Raw genomic sequence first — 23,430 nt, 5'->3', positions numbered from 1 at the left:
TTCCCCTTAGCATTATTGAACTTTTCCCTCTTAAAATACATAAAATCTTGCTATTTTATGCCAAAGAGCCCTGGAAGGATCATCACAGTCACTGTTAGAGACCAGCTATCAGAAGCAGTAAAATTTTGCTAGGCTAATTTGCTAGCTTTGGATCTTTCACACTGGAGTTTTGAAGCCTTAGCACCACTTATTTTTCATCCTGCGGTGCAGCCATTTGTACTCCTTTCTTGCAACACTTTATTTTCAGTTCTCTTTTTTATGAACATAAATAGAAGACTAAATCTAAGTCAGACTCCTTGTATCCCATATGCAGGATTAAAGGGCAGGTTAGCTTCTTGCTCTCACACATAAGTACCACACCAGCCTGACTGATCCTAAGACACAGAGTAGCACAGAAGAAGCTGTGATAAGGCACCATGGCTGCTTTGTGCTGAGATCTATGATGGTGTGACTTAATGGCTCTTTCAGCAGCAGCATAGGTTCTTGATAAATAGGGGAAGTGGCAGCTAAAGTAGCTAGTTGGCAGTGCACTGTCAGTCAGCTGTGGAGACATCATTCACCTCAGTAGAATTTGCAGCCTCACCCTGAATGAACAGTGCCTCCTCAAAGTTATATCTGGAAAGGCTGTGGGTAGCACAGTGGCATTCTACCTATTAGGCAGGGGATAGGTTCTGGTTGTCATGTAGTTACCTTGCAGCACGGCCAAGTAGTAAGGATGGCCTGAGATCACTTGAGACTCGCCTTATTGATTAACCCTAACATCACCGTCATCTGACCAACACAGATACATTGTACCCCCCACACGTGTGTACATGCGCTCGTGCGAGAGAGAGATCTCTTTCTACCCTGTCTTTATTTAAAGTACATGCTGAACAAATAAGAACAGATCTGACTTCTTTAGCCATTTACATAAAGTTGTTTTATGTACTGTCCTGCAGTTCACCAAGTTGCACAGTTGCAAGTAGCCTGTGTGTGTGTGTGTGTATATATATATGTGTATATACACACACACACATTGAATGCTACAATCATTTCAGAACTCCTTTCCCTTATCACTCTACCTTAGTGAAATTAAAATAGACAACTTCTACATAGGAAATGGAAAAATTAATAGGCAAGCTTTTGCATTAATACTTCTGTACAGTGTATGACTTTCATCTCCTTATATAATACTTTTTGAAGTGCACAAATACATAAATACCACAACATCCAACATACACTGTTCATTTGTCTTCATATGCAGGGAAAACTAGAGGCATCTCATTTAATGTTTAATACTACAATCAGGGAGGATTTAGTGGGGATCCATGGATGCAGTTGCATCCACAGAAATCAGACCCAGATTAACAAATGTACACTGGATGTACTTGCACAGGGCATCCATCTCAGGTTTGGTCCAGCCAAAGCACCAAAGGACTAGGCCAAATTTCAGTGGGTGGTATTGGAACCTGGCACACAAGGTTGCAGCACCACTCAAGTTTTGCACCCATCCTGGCCGGGCCCAGATCTCACGGTCACTGCACTGACATCATTGCACCAGAAACAAGGGGACCCACCAGGCTAAGAACCCAGAAGTAGAATTGGGGCCACAGTTCAGGGAGATGAGGGATCAGGATCAGCCCTCCAGCCACATGTAAGGCAGAGTTCTTCCTCCCTCCCTTCTCCATTCCCAAGGGAAGGGCAGAGACCCCACAAGCTTTGGCCCTCTATATCTAGTTTAATGAAGGTGTGGGTGGGGCAATTTCATAGTGAACAGTGCCCCAAAATTATTTAATCCAGCACTGACAGAAACCATAAAGCCAAGGCTGCAAGAACACTGATTGTGTGTTTTTAATACTCCATTATAAGCCTGCATGTGGCATACAGAGCACCAATATTAGACTACAACTCAAAACCACATCCAGGAAGATATCGGATTTCTCTGGTAAGCAAAAAGGTCCTGAGAATAATCTACTAACTGCTATGCAGACTGAGAAGTGTTTAGGAGAACATGAAGAGCCACGAGAACTAAACATTCCGAAGTACTAAACATTCTACTGCAGCAGATTACGGTGTTGTCGCCCATTGAACTGGGGGGCTACATCCGCTTATGATAGATAATTGTAAGAAAGAGGATCTTACTGCTGTTCATCAGGTCACCCTAAAGTAGATTAAGGAATAGATTTGCAGACAAACTTTGGAGGAGTGATGTTTAGGCACCTAAATCCTTCTGGGAATCTAGTCCAAAGTTATTTGATAGTATGCTGAAAGGATGCTTTAGCAGTATTATAGATATTCAGACCACAATAGCAATCGGCTGAGCATATATGGGTTGCACTGATTTCACTCCCCATCCCCTGACCTGATAAAGTGGCCCAGACTGGAGTTCTAAAATGCCTTATTGCTACTCCGGTTTTCAGAATTGCAGACCATGGAGACGGTTTGCATCTCTGATCCCTTATCAAGATGCAGAATTGCATGTTGAGAACTGTAGTCTCCATAGGCCACATTTCCCTACAGAAATTGACAGCGCATTTCAGAATACAGAGTTGCCAGCACTCATGATTTCACTGCAAATTTTATGACACTGAATGTTTTTCTTAGAGCCCCAGAAATTAGGTGAGAATCTCTGCTTTAATTTAAAATAATAAATAAAGTTTCTAGCTCTCCTGGTTTCAGAGAAGAGCTTGAGAACTGTGACCCAAGCATACCGTGAAGTCTAAAAGAAAAAGAAAAAAATAAGAAAGTATAATTTGGTTTGGGATCAGACTTTTGGAGCATACAGCAAACAAAGACAAAAGACTGATAGAAACAGCCTGTCATTAGATTAGAGGAAAGAGCTTTACAGAAAATGAGAGCTAAACCAAAGAACATTGAGACCCAGATTTGCTTCACCTGCACTGTTTCTTTAAGACTTCATTAGCAATGTTTTTATGGACTTGTTTGTGCTTTGTCTTCCATTCTCTTAACACTGCTGGAGTGTGAACATAAAGACACAGGGTATAGTCACCAAAGTGATAAAGTGTCTGTTATGTTCTTATAATTTCACTAAATGCATGTCACTTCTCATGGTTATGTTTTCACTTTAAATAGAAGGTATCAAACTCATAGTGAATTTGTTTTTAAGTAGGTCTAAAGATGCCTCCCCCACTTTTTTTTTTTAAGTCCTGATCATGTTATATAGCAACAGCAAACCACCACTTCCCAAGAGCAAGGAGAAAGCAAGGTAAGAATTTTGACTTGAGAAATGACTGACTCAAATGTCTCCCTCGTACTACCGGAGTAGTGCAACTTGTTTGAGGTGCCCATCCCAACTTCCTTTATGCTGAGTAGCTCCTGATGGCCATGGAAGGCAAACATTGTCAAGTTCAGGGACTGCAATTCAGAGTGGACCTTACAAGGGCCATGGAAGGCTGGCAGGAGAGTCCATGCTCCCTCCCTCAACTGTACAACTGCGTAAGGTAAGGAAGCATTATAGCCTCGTACATTTTAGCTATTTATTGATTATAAGCCCTGAAGCTATTAGGAAAGCAAAACATCCAAAGAATAAAGCGAAGGAAAGGAATGTTTTATCTTACGAATGCATTGTACAGCTTCTTTTTGCTGGTGCCTTTGAGCCATTTCATATTGTCATTAATTATATTTCTGTGTAATTATGCATCCCTTGAGCAGCAATAGGGCCATACAAACATGGGTGCTGAAAAATTCTCACTGGTTTAGTGCTAGCATGGCAGAAAAACTAGTTCGTTTAGGGTTTTATATATATTTATATATATATATATATATTCCTTATTAAAAAAATAGAAAAAAAATTTATAGGAAAGATTTTTAATGGAAAAATTATATTATATATATACATATATATAAAAAATGTAATTTTTTCCACTAAAAATCTTTCCTATAAAAACTTTTTTTACTTTTAATAGGGAAAATCAAATGGGTACTTCAACAGCTAATCATTTAAACAAATGCAACTAAATCTAAAGCTCTCTGTGTGGTGCTCACTTCTGAATAATCTAAAAGCTTCCCATCTCCAAAACTAAATCATAATCTTGTTCACATTAACACCACCTCCCCGCAAAAAACGTAACCTTTCCACCAATGTTGCTAGTTAACATTAATTATAAATATATACAATACATTAAGTTGTAAGCAGAGCAGGGCACTGGATACTCTAAATGCATTAGGGGTAAGACTAGTGTACAACTGGCCCCAAGATCAAGAAACTGCAAACACCCCTTCCCCCAAGCTGCACTCAGTACATGGGTACAGCTGAGACTCTACTACAATGTGGCAACTCCCTCCTTAGCAAAAATAAAGTATTACACTGAACCCACAATTCTCTCCACCTATGCTCCTTCTCTGGGATAACCCTGCCCTGATCCCATTACTTGTAAATCTCTAAAGCCAGAAGGAATCATCATGATCATCTAGTCTGACCTCCTGCCATTGCAGGCCACAGAACCTCAGCCACCCACTCCTGTAATTGACTCATAACATCTGGCTGAGTTATTGAAGTCCTAAAATCATGATTTAAAGACTGCACATTACAGGGAATCCACCATTTAAGTTGTTTAAACCTGTGGTCTATGCTGCAGAGAAAGATGAACTCCCCCTGCCCCAGGGATTCTGCGAATCTGACCTGAGGGAAAATGCCTTTCTGACCCCAAATATCAGTGATCACTTAGACCCTGAGCATGTGGGAAAGACCCACCAGCCAGATGCCTGGGAATGAATTCTCTGAAGTAACTGAGAGCCCTCCCGGTTTGAGATATTTGTTGATAGCATTCACTGCCGTTATAGGCAGTCCCCTCGTACCATCTCTTCCACAAACTTTTCAAGCTCAGTCCTGAAGCCAGTTAGGATTTTTACCACTACTGCTCCCCTTGGAAGGCTGTTGCAGAACTTCATCTAATTTCAAGCCTAAATTACTTGATGACAAGTTTATATCCATTTGTTCTTGTGTCCACACTGGTGCTTAACTTAAATAAATACCATGGAGGGAGAAGAGTTATTGCTCTCTATAAATACATCAGAGCAATCATATCTTCCCCCAGCCTTTGTTTGGTTAGGCTAAAGAAGCCAAGCTCTTTGAGTCGCCTCTATACGGTAGGTTTTCCATTCCTTGAATCATCCTAGAAGCCCTTCTCTGCACCTGTTCCAGTTTGAATTCATCTTTCTTAATCATGAGAGACCAGAATTGCACACAGTACTCCAGATGAAGTCTCACAAGTTCCTTGTATAATGGCAAAAACACTTCCCTATCTCTATTGGAAATACCTTGCCTGATGATCAACCAATCAACCAGTACACCCAGGTCTTTTTTCTTCCTCTGTCGCTTCCTACTCACAACAGCAGGAAGAGAGCCATCATCAAGCTGTGCTCTGTGCCACCTGTTTCTTGTGCATGTCAGCTAATCATATCCCCATCCCTTGCAGCCTCTTAAATCCTCCTTGCAGGACCTGACTGGCAGGCTCATACAGATGGCTGAACCTGTTCAGATTGGGGAAGGAATTACCTCAAATTCTTTATGTGCAGTAAGAAACAGAAGTGTTTAATAAAAGAGATTATGTTATTTGTATACTCTGTAGTTCAATACTTTAAATAATTTTTGGTTAGTTAAGTATCTGATTTCATGGTTATTAGTGTTGTGGGAATTTTCACTTTATAGTGTTCATTTGGTATTTCCAGGCATTCTTTTCTGAAGGACTATTGAACATATAATTTTTTTTCTACATCTCTCTTTTTTCCAATGAATGGATAAAATACAAGTCAGATTATTTATAAAACTGTTGGGTTACTTGTGCCAAATAAATAGAATAGTATGAATAATGGAATGTCCCAATTAAACAAACACTGCCAGTTAACTGAAATGTAGATGTGACCCCCAAAAAAACAAACAATGAATTAAACTGATTCCGTCAACATAACCAAAAAAAAAGTACAAACTTATTTATCCACAGTTCCCTGAAACAATTGTGTTAGCTCATATATTAGTTCAGTAAACTTAATGTGTTACTAACTACTTTGCAGTAAAGCAAAATGTTCTTGTCATGTCACATCAGTTTTATGTTTAGGAAAGGAGGGAGAATGTCTTCGTAATTTAAAACAAAACAAAGCCCCCCAAACATTAAGTACTGGTAGATTGCTGCTATGCATATTGATATCACTTGTGATTTATTACTACAGCTAGGTAAATACCTTTAAAATCCATGAATATTCACTTGAATATAGAGGAAAACAGTGAACTTTGTGAATGCTTTGTTTTCACTTTGAAAGCCTATTTTTCTGAATAAGTTTATGTGCAGATATTTCTTCTAGTACAAACTTTGCATCAATTTGAGAAAGTAATGTTAAATTCAGAGTACATGAGCTTGTGCTGGACACCTGATTTGACCAGTTAAATTATTTGATCAAGGAACTGAAACATATCCAATTCAAAATGAAAAGTATGTAGTCTTGATTGGTGAGTACTGAACATTCACAATAACTAGTTGTTAAAAGTACAGACTAAAAAGGGGGTTCTGTAATTTATTTAACAAGTAATTTATGCAACAAATAATTTAGAACAAATAAATCTGAGAAGGTTGTAAGCTGATCATTGAAAATTAATGATAAAAAAAGAGGCTATAGGTGGAATTTTCAAATTCCAATAGGAGACTTCCCTACACCACTCCCATTAGTTTCAGAGGCAGGTGTGTGGCTAGCTCCTCACATTAAAATATATCAAATTCTGCAAAGAAGCTATTTGAATGGAGCTGAATTTCTCAAATCTATTGACTTCCCATAAATATCTTGCAAATACTTTGTGACTTATTGATGTGTTTGGAACACTTCTATACTTTGTTCAGCTCCTGGAAAGTGTTGGCATCTCCTATGATTTGAACGTACTCCAATAGCTACTAGAAAGGATATATGTCCTAATGGTTAAGGGTTGCAGTCCAGGATCAATTTCCCACTTTACCATAGATTTTCTATGTCAACTTGGATTCTGTGTCTCAGTTGTCTGTCTGTCAAATGGGAATAACACGTTTTTAATTTACAGGGTTGTTGTTTGGATAACTAGATTAAAAACAATGGAAGCCCAGACATCATGGTAATTGGGGTTATATTGTGCCTTACCTACATAGAGCTGGCTCTGATGCAACTCTCTGTCACCAGGAAGCGCTAATGCTGACCATTGCATATTATACTATCTAGGGATGGGGAGAATATGGGGAGACTGTGGCCATATCAGCCTTAATCCAAACCCCTTTGGAGTTAATAGAAAAAACCATATTGATTTATGTGGAGTTTTCCCCTTTGTCTCTTACTCCACTGACTATAGAAACACCTCATCATAATCCAATGCTGACTTTAATGGGTGCAATTTTAGAAGAGTCAGTGAAGAAATAGATTGCCAGGTAGTTCTAAAGAGACTTTTAAACACTAATGTGTCCATCAAAACTCTACATAAGGTATCAGACTTTTTCACTCCTTTGAAGTGTTACACTATAAAAAGCATCCTTAAAACTATTGATTCTTCCTTTGCAACAGGAGGGGAAAAAATGAAGGGGCAATTAATTCTCCTTCCAGAAAATAACTCCAAGTTCATAAATCAATGCCTCATGAACAGTAGCCAACCCACCCAAAGGCTGTAACACTCCATTAGTTGCAATTATGATAGCAGTAAATTTCCCTGCCCCAACATGGGGGGATGGAGAGAAGAGGAATAGAATGCATATACCAATCAACCAAAAGAGCTCCCGAATCAAAGGGCAAAATTCCCAAAGGTTATAGCACCTCAGTGTATCAAAGCCATGATATTAGCAAATCTCTTTTTTCTCCAATTTACATAAAGAATGAATTAGTAATATGCTGTGCATACTATCAGAGATATGCTTCTACTGTGTTAATAACTAAAATGTGCAAAATTCTAGGATAGAAAATAAACAGAGACTACGGAAAAGTGGAGTCTCCATTGATCTTACCATTTCCAATTGAAATAGTTCAAACAGTGGCTGTCTTACTAGTCTCTGACAGTTCAATATCCTGCTCTCCAAGGAAAGAGTAGCACATTTAATGAATATCTCTTTCAAAAGCTACAGTCCTGACAGTGTGCTGCAATAACAGAAACAGGTCGCTGACTAGCTGTACTCATGGGGCCTGAAAGTTTTGTTTCATGGGAGAGAGTTGTGAAGAGATCAGTGCTGGCAACTCTTTCCACTAAGGGCTTTGTTCTTTGGTGACTGAAACAGAGCTTTTTAATAAACTAATAGGTAACATAAAGCACCTATTATTAATATATTGCAACAAGTTTGTGTTTGCCCTCCAAACACTGTATTTAATCTGAAATATTTGAGATTCATTTTGCACATTAAAATACTCTAGACAAATATGCTAGCTTTGCTCAAGCTAGTGCACCAAAATATCAGTGTGGATATTGCAGTATGGGTGGCAGCATGGGCTAACCACCCCAGTACAAGCCTGCTCAACCTCTTGGGTCTGTACTTGAGTGGCTAGCCTGTGCCACCACCTGGACCACAATGTCAACACTATTATTTTTAGTGTACTACCTTAGCAGAACTAGCATGAATCTATGTACCTTGGCTATGAGGCACGCTTACTCAAAGAATTCTAAGCATCACTATAGTAGTAGCAGTAGTTACAGCTATGGTTAAAGTAGAAATGCTGCTTTATAACAATTCCCTGTTCAGGTGGTCTCATTTATTTAGGTTTCTTTCGGACTGAAATTGTTTACCTATTCTCTGCCCAGAGATGATCGTAAATACTTCTGGAATTTTCAAAAACAGAGTGTTTGAATTTGATGCATGCCACTATTACCTAGTCAGTGGTTTTCTGTATATATAAAATCCAGTAGGGACACATAGGCTAAGTTTGTCCAAAATCCTATTTTATGGCAATCTAAAGTACAAATCAAGATTGAAGAATATAGCTGGAGATGTTTTGAAGGTATGAATACTTTATATGCATAAGTTGGATTTTATGTTCAAATTCTTTGCTCAGTCTAAGCCTTGAAACATTGACCTGCTTGTGTATACAGTAGATTATTTTCCATAAGGGATCCTAAATAAAACAACCTTCCAGAAATTCCCTCTATTTTACAAGAAGTCTCCAGCTCAAAAGCCCCTACTGACTGCAGCTGTGATAATATCATATGCAGATACAAATAATACTATATGTAGAAATAGGCAAGGCCAAAAACATTTGGGCCTTATGGGTCAAAAGCCATACCTTGAACTCCACCTAGAAAATCAATGGGCAGACAATGCAGACACCAGAATATTTGTGTCACATAATCACAGTGAGAAACTCTATTTAGAAAGCCATCATATTCTGGTACTCTACCGGGTTTTCAATTTGATGTAAGGTGTTGTTCCATGTACAACACATTGCAGTATTTGAACAACAAGATGACAGACAAGAATCAGGACAGCAGTGACTGGCAACATTCTTGAGCAGACAAAGCATAAAAGAAAGCCATTCTGATCGCGGCTGCTATATGATCCCGTACCAGCTCTTGAGGATTCAACAATACACCAGAATGTGAACTCAAGTAACAAGTGACAGGAACAGATGCTAAAAAGGGGCTTTTATAGCCTTTGCCAGATCTTCCAGTTGCTTCCCAAATCCTGCCAGCAACACTTTTGACTTATCCAGGTCAAGTTCTGCCCATAACCTTCTCCTACACCCCAACCTTTGCCAAACACTAAGGTAGTGAATAGTGCTGTCTAGATGGAACATGAGAGTGGTTAGGGTTTTTTCTGTATTAGGATTTATGCACCCATCAAGGATGTGTAGTGCCAAGTTAATATACAGCTTGCATCAGTTCAGCTTACCCTGCTTCTGCTGGTTCTGCCCAAGCTCTTAATTTTAGATGCATGCCTGCTCTCTAGCCCTCTCAATGACACCATGTACATAATTTAACAAGAAAGTAGAGAAGGGAGTTTTACACTAGTGATTCATTTGAGCACAAAAGGAATCCCTCAATCCCCCTGGAGTTTGGAACAAAATCACTCAAGGGAATGGCATGTCCTATCCACTTGTGCTCATTGTTGTGAACATTAGTACAGGAGACAGCTGATATCCCTAACAATATCATTATGGACAGCTAATCTTCGTCCATTGTCAGGAGAAAATCATCAAGTTAAGCAACTAGTGAAATCTCTGTACTTAGACTGACAAGGGTCAAGGAGATCTGTGTCATCTAAGTATTCAGAATTGTCTTGCCACACCCTTTGCACTCATTTTAACCAAAAATGGAAAATTAGAATACTGGAGAATAGTTAAGAAGATCCTCAGAATCAAATATAAGGAATGGCATATAGGAATTATAGCATAAGGAATGAGCACATGGTGGGAGTTTAAGACACTTGAATTTTTTTTTCTACATCTTTTGAGGTACACTTAGTGCTTTTATACCAATATAGAAACAGAACTTAGTTGGGCCACAATCCCCCTCTAAAGCAGGTAAATATTATCCCAAATGTACATTAGGGAAAATGGAACTGAGAGATTAACCAGCCAGTTCAAAATCACATAATAAGTCATTGTTAGCATATCATGTCAATCAGCGCTAGGATGAGAATGGTCCTGTGACTACTAGGCCCAGGCTCAGACCAAAGGCAGGCCATACTGTCTCAGAATCAAGTCATTTTACCTGTGTTTCAGTTTCCCCATCTGTAGAATTATATATGTAAATAAGTAAAATCTGAAAATACACCAAGTATCTTCAGCTGTTGGTAGGAGACTATTATACTGCTATTCTCCCAATTTACCTAACTGGGAAATTGGACTCAAAGATTTAGTGAACTGGCAAGAATTCTCTGGAGTCCAGAGGATTAGACAAAATTGGGTTCTAATTAATAAAATTGGATAATTTTATTTAGCTACTTCATGATAATAGTCTGCTCCTATGAGATGCTGAGCCCCCCCTTTATCTCCATTGAAGTAAATAAAATGCAGATGTGCCCTTCAGTGTTAATTCATCCCTTTGTGTTTGCTGTTAGCATGATGGATTTTTTTTCCCCAGTGATAATCATTATCCTGATCCTATAACTTAAGGAAACCTTGCTTTGCAATGAAGACACTCTGCAGATTTCAGCGTATAAAAGGAGGAAATAAATTGGAAGAGACCAAAGAAGCAGAACTCTTGTCAAATGTGTCCGAATTGATAGAACTTGTGAACTACAGCTGCTAATTCAATGAACCAGATGGTATCAATTGTCAAACCAGGTGCAGGAAATAGGGTTGTTAGCCCTCCTGAAAATCAATTAGACCAGCATGAAAAATCTATAAATGAAGTTTCCACCAAACAAATAGAACATACCAAAAAACTGTCTAAGGTGCTCAGATGGTTTATGAATGATTGATTCTTTTGCAAGTGGCAGCTGCTTTTAAATCTCTATTTCTGTGGTGAATAAATGCACAAATCTGTTAAAATATCACTGGAAAACACAAGATCAAATGCTTTGCTTTTTTCCTCATCTTAGAGCTACATTACACTGAGATATGCGAGTTCCAGGAATGTACTGCCAGACCAATACCTGATATTCTTGAGTCCCCTTTACTCCCCACAAAAAGTCTTATCTAGAGCAGGGGAAGGGCGAGGGGGGCGGGGATGGATTTATTTCCCTTACAAGTATTATCCTCCAAAAAGGTGCTTCCATAAGTTACATGGTAATATTAGCTATTGAGTTTTGGCTGATACCTTGATATTGCTTTTCTGGAACTATGCTCTGGCATTTTCCACAATTATTTGAATGCCTAGGAACAATACCCATTGGTTTAGTGGTATTGTATGGATGGCTGCTGTATCAGGTATTCTGGCTATTTACCTGCAATCTCTAGTGTGCTTCTGATAGAGTTTGAAACGATGTACTGAGCTAGATTAATATACCATGTAGTAGGTAGCCAGTTCCAGATGCTTCAGAGGAAACTCCAAGGATCCTTGTCCATAAGGAAAATCACTTCTTGAACTCCCTCAGTAACTAGATATGTTATGTCTTGAACCATGAATGTTGATATCCTTTATTTAATTTTATCCTGTTTACTGTAACTGTTGTTCTGATTGTCCAGATAAGTGCCTTTATATGTATATATACACATACACATACACCCTCTTGCTATGTGCTATAGGGCATTGATAATAACAGAACTATTATATATCAGATCCCGCAGAAATGATGAGCTACATACCATTCACGGGGGGGGGTGCCCCTGCAACAACCCCACCCATTGCTTCCCTCCTCCCCCAACCTTCCTGGGCTACCGTGGCAGTGTCCCCCCCATTTGTGTCATGAAGTAATAAAGAATGCAGGAATAAGAAACACTGAGTTTTTAGTGACATAAAATGAGGGGGAGACAGCCTCCCGGTGCTATGATAGTCCAGGCAGGACATTAAGCAGTGTGGGGGAGAGGAGCCCAGCATCCTACTGCTTCATAGTCTAGGCACTACAGAATCTTTTCTTTAGACTTGAAAGAGAGGGGGCTGATTGAAGCTCAGCCCTCAGTTGCTATGATGAAGATGGTTACCAGCCGTTCTGAACCATCTACTGGGAATGACCGACAATCATTTCTATTTTCACCCAGGCGCCCCCGGCCAGCCTCACCTGAAGCCAGCCAGGACCACTCACGGGTTGATAACAAGGACGGTTACCAGTCCTACTGCACCGTCTGCCACCGGGGAGGGGAGAGGAGCGGATACTGCTCTTCACTGCTGCAGCATCGTGTCTACCAGCAGCATTCAGTAGACATAGGGTGACACTGAAAAAAGTCAAGAAACAATTTCTTTCCCTTTTCTTTCACATGGTCGGGGGGGAGTAAATTGACAAGCTATTCCCTGAACCACGCCGGATAATGTGTTTGAACCTACAGGCATTGGGAGCTCAGCCAAGAATGCAAATACTTTTCGGAGACTGCTGGGGACTGTGGGATAGCTGGAGTCCTCACTACCCCCTCTCTCCCTCCATGAGCGTCCATTTGAGTCTCTGGCTTCCCGTTATGCTTGTCACGCAGCACTGTGTAGCCTGTAGATTTTTTTTTCAAACTCTTTGGCATTTCGTCTTCTGTAACGGAGCTCTGATAGAACAGATTTGTTTCCCCATACAGCGATCAGAGCCAGTATCTCCCGTACCGTCCATGCTGGAGCTCTTTTTGGATTTCGGACTGCATTGCCACCTGTGCTGATAAGAGCTCCACGCTGGGCAAACAGGAAATGAAAATCAAAATTTCGGGGGCTTTTCCTGTTTACCTGGCCACTGCATCTGAGGTGAGATTGCTGTCCAGAGTGGTCACAGTGGTGCACTGTGGGGTACCGCCCGGAGGCCAATACTGTCGATTTGTGGCCACACTAACCCTAATCCGATATGGTAATACCGATATTAGCGCTACTCCTCTCGTCGGGGAGGAGTACAGAAACTGATTTAAAGAGCCTTTTATATCGATATAAAGGGCCTGGTAGTGCGGACGAGTACAGCGTTAAATCGGTTTAACGCTGCTAAAATCGGTTTAAACGCATAGTGTAGACCAGGCCTTAGTTGTTTAAATGCAGAGATTCTGCTGAAAGTACAAAGTTCCTGTCTGATGCAATAAATGGTAGAAAAAGTTCGAGTATTCTGTATTTTAAACTTTGGTCAAACTTTGTATATTACATTATAATGGAATTACCTTGTGGTTAAACAGCAATTACAGTCCAATTCTACTGTTTTGCTTTTCAATACTTGTAATTACTCCTAATTCAGGTAACTAGAAAGTTCACTCTATAGCTAAGAAAAATTTAAGTGTAAATACAACATAGTTAATGTAACTGGATTCTAACAATATGTCCATTAAGAAAAAAAAACAACAAAAGTGGCAACATATAATCCAGTCATGCAATTTGCCTTCTGATTATGAAGAACTAATAGTCATTATTTAGGTCCCAATCCTGTGAACATTAATGCACATGATTAGCCACTACTCACAGTAGTAATGTAAAGCATGTGCATAATTTTTTTAAATAATGTAGCCTTACTGAAAAAAAAAAAAACTTTTGTATTTACAAGATGACAGTAAGGTAGTTAAGAGTACAGCGATTAATTATATCTTATAGAGAATACCTACACTTGGAGCTAGTGGTGTGATTCTCAGCTCATGTAAAAACGTATGCTGGCTCTCACTGCTCTAGCACACTAAAAACAATAGCTTAGCCACATTAGTATGAATAGCAGTAGCATGGGCTAGCTGGACCCACAAGGTCCAGGTGGGTTTTTAAACGAGGTGTCTAGCCCATGCTGCCACTACTGCCTATGCTACTGCAGCTCCACCAGTGGTCACCAACCAGTAGATCAAGTTCGACTAGTTGATCCTGGAGCTTCTGACAGTCAATCACGATCTCTGGCTGCTAGAAGCAGGACTAATGCAGGCACGCCCCCACATCACTCCTGGAAGCAGCCAGCACATGCCTGTGACCCTGAAGGGAAGCAGGAGTCTCCTTGTGCAGTTCCTGCCTGGAAGCACTGCCCCTGCAGCTCTCATTGGCCAGGAATGGGAACTACAGCCACTGGGAGGTGAAGCGATGATGTCTGCAGGGAGGGGCAGCTTGTGGAGACCCCTGTTCCCCTCAGGGGCTTCAGGGGCCTGCTGGTTGCAGCATGGGGCTGTGGCAGTCAGGGAGGCAGCCTTAGCCCTGCTGTGCCACTGACCAGGAGCTGCCCAAGGTAAGTGCCAGCCAGCATGAGCCTAAGTCCCTCTTGCACCCCAACCCCCAGCCCTGAGACCCCTCCCAGAGTCAGCATCCCATACCCCCTCCTACACCCGAACCCCCTCCTGCAATCCAACACTCTGCCCCAGCCCAGAGCCCCCTCCTGCATCCAAACTCCCTCCCAGAGCTTGCACCCCTCACCCACTCCTGTACCACAACTCCCTGCCCCAGGCTTAGACCAGAGCCCCATCCCATACTCTGAACTCCTTGGCCCCAACCCAGAGTCCTCACCCTACCCCCTGCCCCATTCTGGTGAAAGTGAATGAGGGTCAGGGAGAGTGAGTGATGAAGGGAGGTGGGAAGGAATGAGCAGGGTGGGGTTGATCCTGGGTTGCACTTAAATTCAAAGCGTGTTCTTGTGCGTAAAAAGTTTGGAGACCACTGAGATACACTATTGGTTTTAGAGATTAGATTGATGAGAGGTAGCATGAGTATGTCTACCCAAGCTCGGATTTGTATCCCTTGCTCCAAATGTAGAGGTAGCTGAATGGTGACTTAGATCAAGTAGCATGAAAGCTTATCATTTGAAAACAGTTTGTAGTTTTTTCCTTAGGAGTCTCAGTGAATGTTATATAAATGAAAGTCGTCAGTATTATGATATTTATTTAAATTATACAAGGAGCTACTTTTAGAAATCCTGAGTGTTGGTGGCAGTTATGCAATAATTCTCTCCGAACAGTCTCAACAGCTTAATGAAAAATTGTATGACAACTCTGAATTGCAGTATTGCTAATTTAAAAGGAAAATACCGTAAGAAAACACCAGTATCTTTCTCTGAATATCTATGGATAATAGATTTTTTCAACAAAATACTTCCTTAAAATCTGGTTCCATTTAACCTTGTCTTTCTGTATCAAGATGTTCTCTCCCTCTTTTAGTTTAATGATATTGTGGTAGAGTTTAAAATATTAAACTTATAAAGATTAAAAAATTGCAAAAAATGGGAAAGAATGTCATAAGACTTCTAGGAGGACCTGCACCGGCTTGAAGAACAATCCTGCTCTACTAGCAAACAGTTAAGGCAACCAGTATTGCACGATCTTAAAGGTGGTCCCATGCTTTTCAGAAAAAGTGACATCAATTCCTTTGGGAATGTAACAGCAGAGGCTTGAACTCTTGACCAATTTCTGTTCTCATGGCTGCACACAGTTAAATGATGGAATAAATTAATCTGTTTTTGTTGCTCTAGGAGTTCCTAGGCATTGGTGCTAGAGGGGAGTTTCCTCAGTTTAAATGAGCCTAGATAATATCCACATATTAAAAAAGTCAACAAGGCAAATCCTGTTCTGCAATCCAATCCTTTGCGTAGCGGTGGTGCACAAGGGTTGAAAAGCAGGCAGATTTACCTGTCTGAAGATTCCCTCAGTGCAGGGGAATCCTGAGCTCCAGAGGTAGCAGCATCAGCTTGTCAGTAGAAGGGAGAGATACAGCCAGAGTAATTGTACTCTGCCTAGGGGATAGCCCTATGCTGGGGTAGCTCTAGCTTTTTTGCCACCCCAAGTACAGCAGTCAGGCTGCCTTCGACGGCTTGCTTGAGGGAGGTCCACCGGTCCCGCGGCTTCGGCGTACCCGCCACCAAATTGCAGCCGAGTCCGTGAGACTGGCGGACCTTCCACAGGCAAGCCACTGAAGGCAGCCTGACTGCCACCCTCATGGCGACCGGTAGAGCTCCCCCAGTGGCTTGCCGCTCCAAACACGTGCTTGGCGTGCTGGTGCCTGGAGCTGCCGCTGGTTCTATGGCTTCTCTGCCTCAAGGATTGGAAAGCTGCAATTTGGCCCATAGATTTGAGGGGAAAGGTATAGTTCCCCAAGCACATGGGCTTTTGAAGAGTCAGCTACAGACTAGCATGCCATTAAATAGAATGGAGGCAGGTTTGTACGTACAAGGTAAATATTGTCAATTGGGAGTCCTTGGGGATGGTAGGGTGGTTCCTATACAGACTATGTACCTCAGACAACCCTCCTGGCCTATTTCTAACCACTAACCAGTGGTGCTCAACCTTTCCAGACCCCTGTACCTCTTTCAGAAGGTTGATTTGTCTTGTGTACCCCGAAGTTTCACCTCACTTAAAAACTACTTGCTTAAAAAAAATCAGACATAAAATACCAAAGTGTCACAGCACACTATTACTGAAACATTGCCTACTTTTTCATTTTTGCCATATAATTATAAAATAAATTGATTGGAATATGAATATCGTACTTACATTTCAGTGTGATACTTGAGCCTGTTTTTCACTTGTGAGTCTTGTCTGAAGCTCAAACCCAGGCAGCAGGGCTGAAGCATGCAACTTAGCTTCACAGGCACCCCTGTGGTGTGCAAACCTGGGCAATTGCTCTGCTTGCCACCCCCTAATGTTGGCGCTGCACTTGGGACCCCCCCACCCCAACCTATCCCTCAACTCCCATGAGGGTTGCAGGCCCCAGGTTGATAAACACTATCAAGATAAATTGATGTACCCCCTGGAAGACCTCTGACTACCCCGGTTGAGAACCACTGCCTAGCCCACCCTGGAGAGGCATCAGTTAGCTCTAGGAATGGACATAACTCTCAAAAATGAAATAATATCTTTATCCACGTAGGAGCGAACCCTCAGTCCGAGTCAGGGGAGATTCCAGGAGGAGACCTTTAATGGGAGTCACAGATATACCTCCCCCAGCTATAGTGCAATGCATCCAGTCCCCAGTATCTCAAAATTAATTCTCTCTGACCTGATTAGCAGTTCAAGCCCTAGTGTAGACCTGGTAAAAAATTTTCAGCTGAACTTTTTCACTGAAGGAAAAAAAAATGCAGATTCAGGTAAACTGCACCATTACATAAATTCATGTCAAATACACCAAGTCTTCAGTTCACAAAACAAGTTAATTAAAATAATATTTTATTTTGACTTTTCAGTGAAGTGTTTCAATCTTTTTATTCAAAATTATTGTTTCAAGTGTAAAAATTAAGAAAACATTTTGTTCAAACTCAAATTAAGGGTTTTTTAAAAAGTGTCCCCCTCTTTTAAAACAAGCAAACAATCAACCCCCACCACTTTTTCCATTTCAGCTCATCTAGAAGCTTTCTGTTCTTTTAGGAAGTGAGAATAAGAGGAGATTGTTGGGTTCAGCCAGCAAATCAGAATCAATTACTCACACAGCCCCACTCCAGTGCTCAGACCTGTACAAAGTTACTTTGCAACCCCCTTGTTGTTCAGTCTGATTCTAGGGTGTGATCCTGCCGTGCTGAGTCCTTGAGTCCCCAGATGAGTGGGCTGACAAGTCTACTCCCCATATTGCTGGGCTGGTCTTGGTGTCCCGGCTGTTTGTCACTTCTCCTTAGAGCAGCAGCTCAGCCATGACTCCCACTCTCTCTAGAGACCCCTCTCTACCGTTATTTCCCCGACATCACAAAGTAAAACTGCAGTCATTTCCTTCCAGCCCCCATCTATCAGACCCAGAGACAGTCAGCTAATCTTCAGCCAATATGCTGTCTGTTGTGGAATGACTTCCCTCCCTTCCAGTGGGAGTCAGGTCACCAGTCACCCATCACTGCTCTCAAGCAACACTTCTCTCCAGTGGGGAGCAATGAGCAACCCTATCCCTTGTTGCTCTCCCACCCCACAATGAGAGACAAGCTAGCAGCAAGAAGCCAGCACCATCCCCACTCCCAGCCAATAAGAGCTTCTGGGGAAATCTCTACACAGCTTCAGAAGAAACAGCCCTTACTGTACTGTGACCCTAAACTGTGTAGTCCTTACTCCCCCAGGGATCATCTCAAGCAGCTAAATAAAGTTAAAATTACAACTTGCCTCCTCTACATTAGGATTTTGCAATATGTTAGCTACCAGACTGTACAAACACACCTTCTCTTCATCTAGTGCAGATGAGGCTAGAGAATAAGCAAACCAATCCAGCTGCCACACAAACTAATGTTTTTCTGCTACAGCTGTTAATGTTATCACTGAGGCAGGGCTGAAGAAATGAAGCAAATAACTAGATGGAAAAAATATGTATTGGCTATTACTGGCTAAAAAAAAACATGACAGCAATAGAATGATATATTGGAGAAAGTTTGATTGATTAACATGAATCTAGTGACAAACAGAACATGACATCAATTATCAACACCTGTGTGCTTCAAAATGCCAGTTTCACATCCCATACCAAACAGTGTTAACACCAGCCTTGAGAATCTGTGCTAGAGCTTTTTATTCAACAACAATTAGATTTTCTAGAAAGTAATATCACAAAGAAAACAGAAACAACACTAATCAACGCTACCTCACCAGGCCCACCTTGTTTCTCTCCGCACCCTATCCCCCAGTAGTTTAAACAGTATTTTCAAAATCTTTTGTAGAAACCAGTAGGTCATTTAAAAAAATAAAAACAACAACACACAAACACACACACACAACTAGTTGTCCCTGCGAACCAAGTTGCTTCTTTTGAGTACTAAAGAAAACTAATTTCTGAATGAAATGGAAGCAAAAAAGCAATGGAAATATGTATGTAAAGGAGAAACTGCAACACTAAGCATTGCAGTCAATGAACCAGACCATACTGCCTCCTATCATGTGATAGAAGTGAAAAAACAAAGTTTCAGTTTCACACTAGCATGCCTCCCCCCACCCATCTTTTATTATAGCAAACCTTTAACAACATAACTTCAATGTAGACATCTGATTGGATTGTTGAGAACAAGGGACCAAATTTTCAGGTAGCATAAATCAGTGCAGCTCCATTCAAGTCAGTGGTACTACAGGTATATTGATTTACACTAGCTGGGGATATGGCCCAAAGAATCAAATAATTAAAGAAACATGCTATGTATTTTGCATTATTTAATCATTCTCTTGGGGAAAGTAGATATTTACAAAGAGATCCACAATATCTACAGTGAAGCTTCCTACTAAGTATTTATTTCCCAGTGAAGAGTGCATATAAGTTCCATTAGCATTAATTTGAGATAAGCATATTTAGAGATGGAAGAACACACACCTTAATAATTGCTTGAGAAAAATTACACATTTCTGGAAGGTTACTGGACCTACTAATTGCCAAAATAAATCTGGTTCTGACATTCAGGGTCTGAATTAAATACCCAGCAAAAGATATATCCCATCAGGATTGTCAACAGAAAATTTAATAAAGTTAAAGTGAAAATTAAGGTTCTTAGGCAATTTACTGTTATCCTAATGTCTTCTAGATAAAAGAGGCAGTGATTATGAGAACATTAAAAAGGATACAAATGATAACAAATGACACAGAGAGCTGATATAGGGAAACTGTTAAGCTGACTCCTTGTTTTCATAGGGAGACTTTAACAGGAGTTCCCAAGAAAGAGATGGTTGAAAGAAAAAAAAAAAAAAAAAGAAAACTAATTCTCTTGAGAATTAGTGACAATTAATCACTTGCCACAAATCATCATTGAATCACGCATGATTTCTTTCATTCTTACTCTAGCTGCACAAATCCAAAAAGAAAACTAATGTATAATATAAAAAATATAAATCAAATTAATAAAATTGAACCCTCCCTGTAGCTAAAATAGTGTCACTTTGCAGTTCTGCTACAATCATTGATTTTTTGAAGCATTTTATGCCATCTTTCTGCTGAGTTTCTCATTCCTGAGCTGATGAAGTGTGAATGAAAACAGCACTGCTCCACTGAATCATGGTGAGTTTAACCTCTATGTACTCAACAAACTCTCTCATTTGAAAATAATTACTAGCCTTCTTCAAATTAGTTGAAATCAGTGACCTTAGCAATGGATTAGTATTACAGCTGGTTGATCCAGCTTTTCTTGTTAGCCAAACATGGGAGGGAGCTATATCAAATAGACAGTGCTTTAATCTAAAACAGGCACTAAATATTTTTTTCTTAAAAAGGAACATCTTCTACACCAATATCGCACCTCCCTCTGAATTTCTGCAGGAGTTGGTCTCAAAATGTTTTTGTCTAAAATATTGTATGCCTTTTGTTAATGTGTTTGTCTTAATGTAACTTTTGTATTGAAGTCATGATGATACAACTTATACAAATCAGACTACTACACATTTTCAAGACACATTCATCTTATGCATTAATCTTGAATTTCTCCACCCCCCTCTTTAGCCTTTACACCCTGTTCTCTATTTGTCAAATGCAGCTTAAAAATAAATAAAAATCAGAATACCAAATAAGAATGGCCATATGGGTCAAACCAATGGTCCGTTTAGCCCAGTACTCAGTCTCCAAACAGTGGAGAATGCCAAGTGCTTCAGAACAGTTATCACATGATTCATCCCTGTTGTCCAGTCCCTGTTTCTGGCAGTCAGGCTTAGGAATATCCAGAGGATAGGAATGCATCCCTGACCATCTTGGCTGATAGATCCATTAATGGATCTATCCTCCATGAATTTAGGTACTTCTTTTTTAACCCAGTTATAGTTCTTGCCTTCACAATATCTCCTGACAATGAGTTCCACAGGTTGACTGTGTGTTGTGTGAAGTAGTACTTTCCTTTGTATTAAACCTGCTACCTATCAAATTCATTAGGTGACTCATGGTTCTTGTGTTCTATGCAGGGGTAAGTAACACTTCCTTTTACACTTTCTCCACAACAGTCATGCTTTTATAGACCTCTATCATACCCTCCTGTGGCTAGCTGTCCCTTTTCCAAGACAAACAGTCCCAGTCCTTTTAATCTCTCCTTATATGGAAGATGTTCCATGCCCCTATCCATTGTCCTTCTCTCTCTCTCTCTCTTCCCCCACCCCTTTTCCCATTTCTAATATATCTTTTTTTGAGCTGGGGCAAGCAGAGCTGCATGCAGAATTCAAGGTGTGGGCATACCATGGATTTATATAGTGACACTGAATATTTAATATCTGATTAGGTGTCCCGTTCCTAACATTATTAGCTTTTTTGACTGCCACTGCACATTGGGCAGATGTTTTCAGAGAGCTATCCAAAATGACCCCAAAAATCTCTTTAATGAGTGGTAACAGCTAATTTAGACCCCATCATTTTGTACGTGTAGTTGACATTATGTTTTACAGTGTGCATTTATCAACATTGAATTTCATCTGTCATTTTGTTGTCCAGTCATGCACTTTTGTGAGATCTCTTTGCAACTCTTCACAGTCTGATTTGGACTTCTATATCTTGAGTAATTTGGTATGTACAAAATGTGTCACCTCACTGCTCACCCCTTATTTCTAGATCATTTATGAGAAAGCCCAGGATTTATTTATGTTATAATAACTGGCACAAATAACTGAGTGAATACATTTACTATTTTTTTTTTCACTTGAGGATTGTCTGTAAGCAGATTGTGACTTTCTGGAACTTATTCCCTAATCAAATTTGATTAATTTTTGGCACATTTGTGGATTATTGTGAACAGTTCACTGTATATTTATTGCTTGATATTTAATATTCAGGCTATATTAGGTAATTGTGATTGGTCACAGCAATCACATGGCATTAGTTCTGACTGCTGAGTCCTTTTAAGAAGGAGGGGTTTATAAAGCTGAGATATTAAATCTTTTCCTTTCTAGTCACACAAGCTTCATGCTTGCATTTTGCCTCAAAAATATTAGGGTAGTCTAAGATTTATGGAACAACAGCAACTTAAATTTAATTCTCTGTCTTCATATTCACACAAAGTAATTCTGAGTACAGATGGGTGAGTTATTTGCTCAAAACATCTGGAAAAAAATGCAGAGATTTGGTGACTGAAATATTGCATGAGATAGATGATGCCAAAGAGTACACTTATAAAGTTTGCAGATGATACTAAGCTAGGCAGGGTTGCAAGTGCTGTGGAGGATAGCATTAAAATCCAAAGCAAACTAGAAAAATAGTCTAAAGTAAACATGATGAAATTCAATAAGGACAAATGCATAGTATTCCACTTAGGAAGGAACAAGCAGTTGCACACACAAAATGGAAAAATGTAGGAAAAAGCACTGCAGAAAAAGATTTGGGTGTTATAGGGGCTCACAAGCGAAACAAGAATTAAAAGTGTCACACTGTTGGTGGGAAGAAGCAAGCTTCTTTCTAGGATGTATTAGCAGGTGTCATAAACAGGTGGTTAAGGGTTAATGCCTCTTTTACATGTAAAGGGTTAAAAAATTCACCTAGCCTAGCTAACACCTGACCAGAGGAACCAATGGGGGAACAAGATGTTTCAAAAGGAAGGAGGGAAGTTTTTCCTTTGTTTAGAGTTTCAGTTTCAGCAGGAGTGAAAAAGATCAAGGAACCAGCCTCTTATCAGAGTAGTAAGTTTTAGAAAGGAATAAATAGGTTTATGTTTATTTTCTTTGTAACTTGTCTTGGTATCATTAAGGGAATTATCAAAAATTGGGTATTTGGGTATTTTTTTCTTTGTGTAACTAAATTTGTGCCCAGGGGAACATCCTCTGTTTTTTTTAATCTGTTGTCTATGAGAGTAGCTGGTAGGCTGGGAGGGTTTTCTTTCACCTTTCTTTTCTTTAATTAAAAGCCTTTTTTTCTTAATACTTGATTGATTTTTTTCCCTTTTATTTTTTTGATCCAAAGGGACTGGATCTGGACTCACCAGGGATTGGTGGGGGGAAAGGCGAGGGGGATGGTTAATTTCTCCTTGTTTTAAGAACCAAGGGGTTTGGATCTGTGTTCACCAGGGAATTGGTGAAGTCCCTCAAGGCAACCCAGGGAGAAGAAAGTTTTGAGGGGACAGGGCGTGCTCCAGACACTGAAAT

The sequence above is a fragment of the Gopherus flavomarginatus genome, chromosome 1 (assembly GCF_025201925.1).
Source record: "Gopherus flavomarginatus isolate rGopFla2 chromosome 1, rGopFla2.mat.asm, whole genome shotgun sequence".
Taxonomy (NCBI): domain Eukaryota; kingdom Metazoa; phylum Chordata; order Testudines; family Testudinidae; genus Gopherus; species Gopherus flavomarginatus.
Note: the sequence above shows the minus strand (reverse complement) of the source record.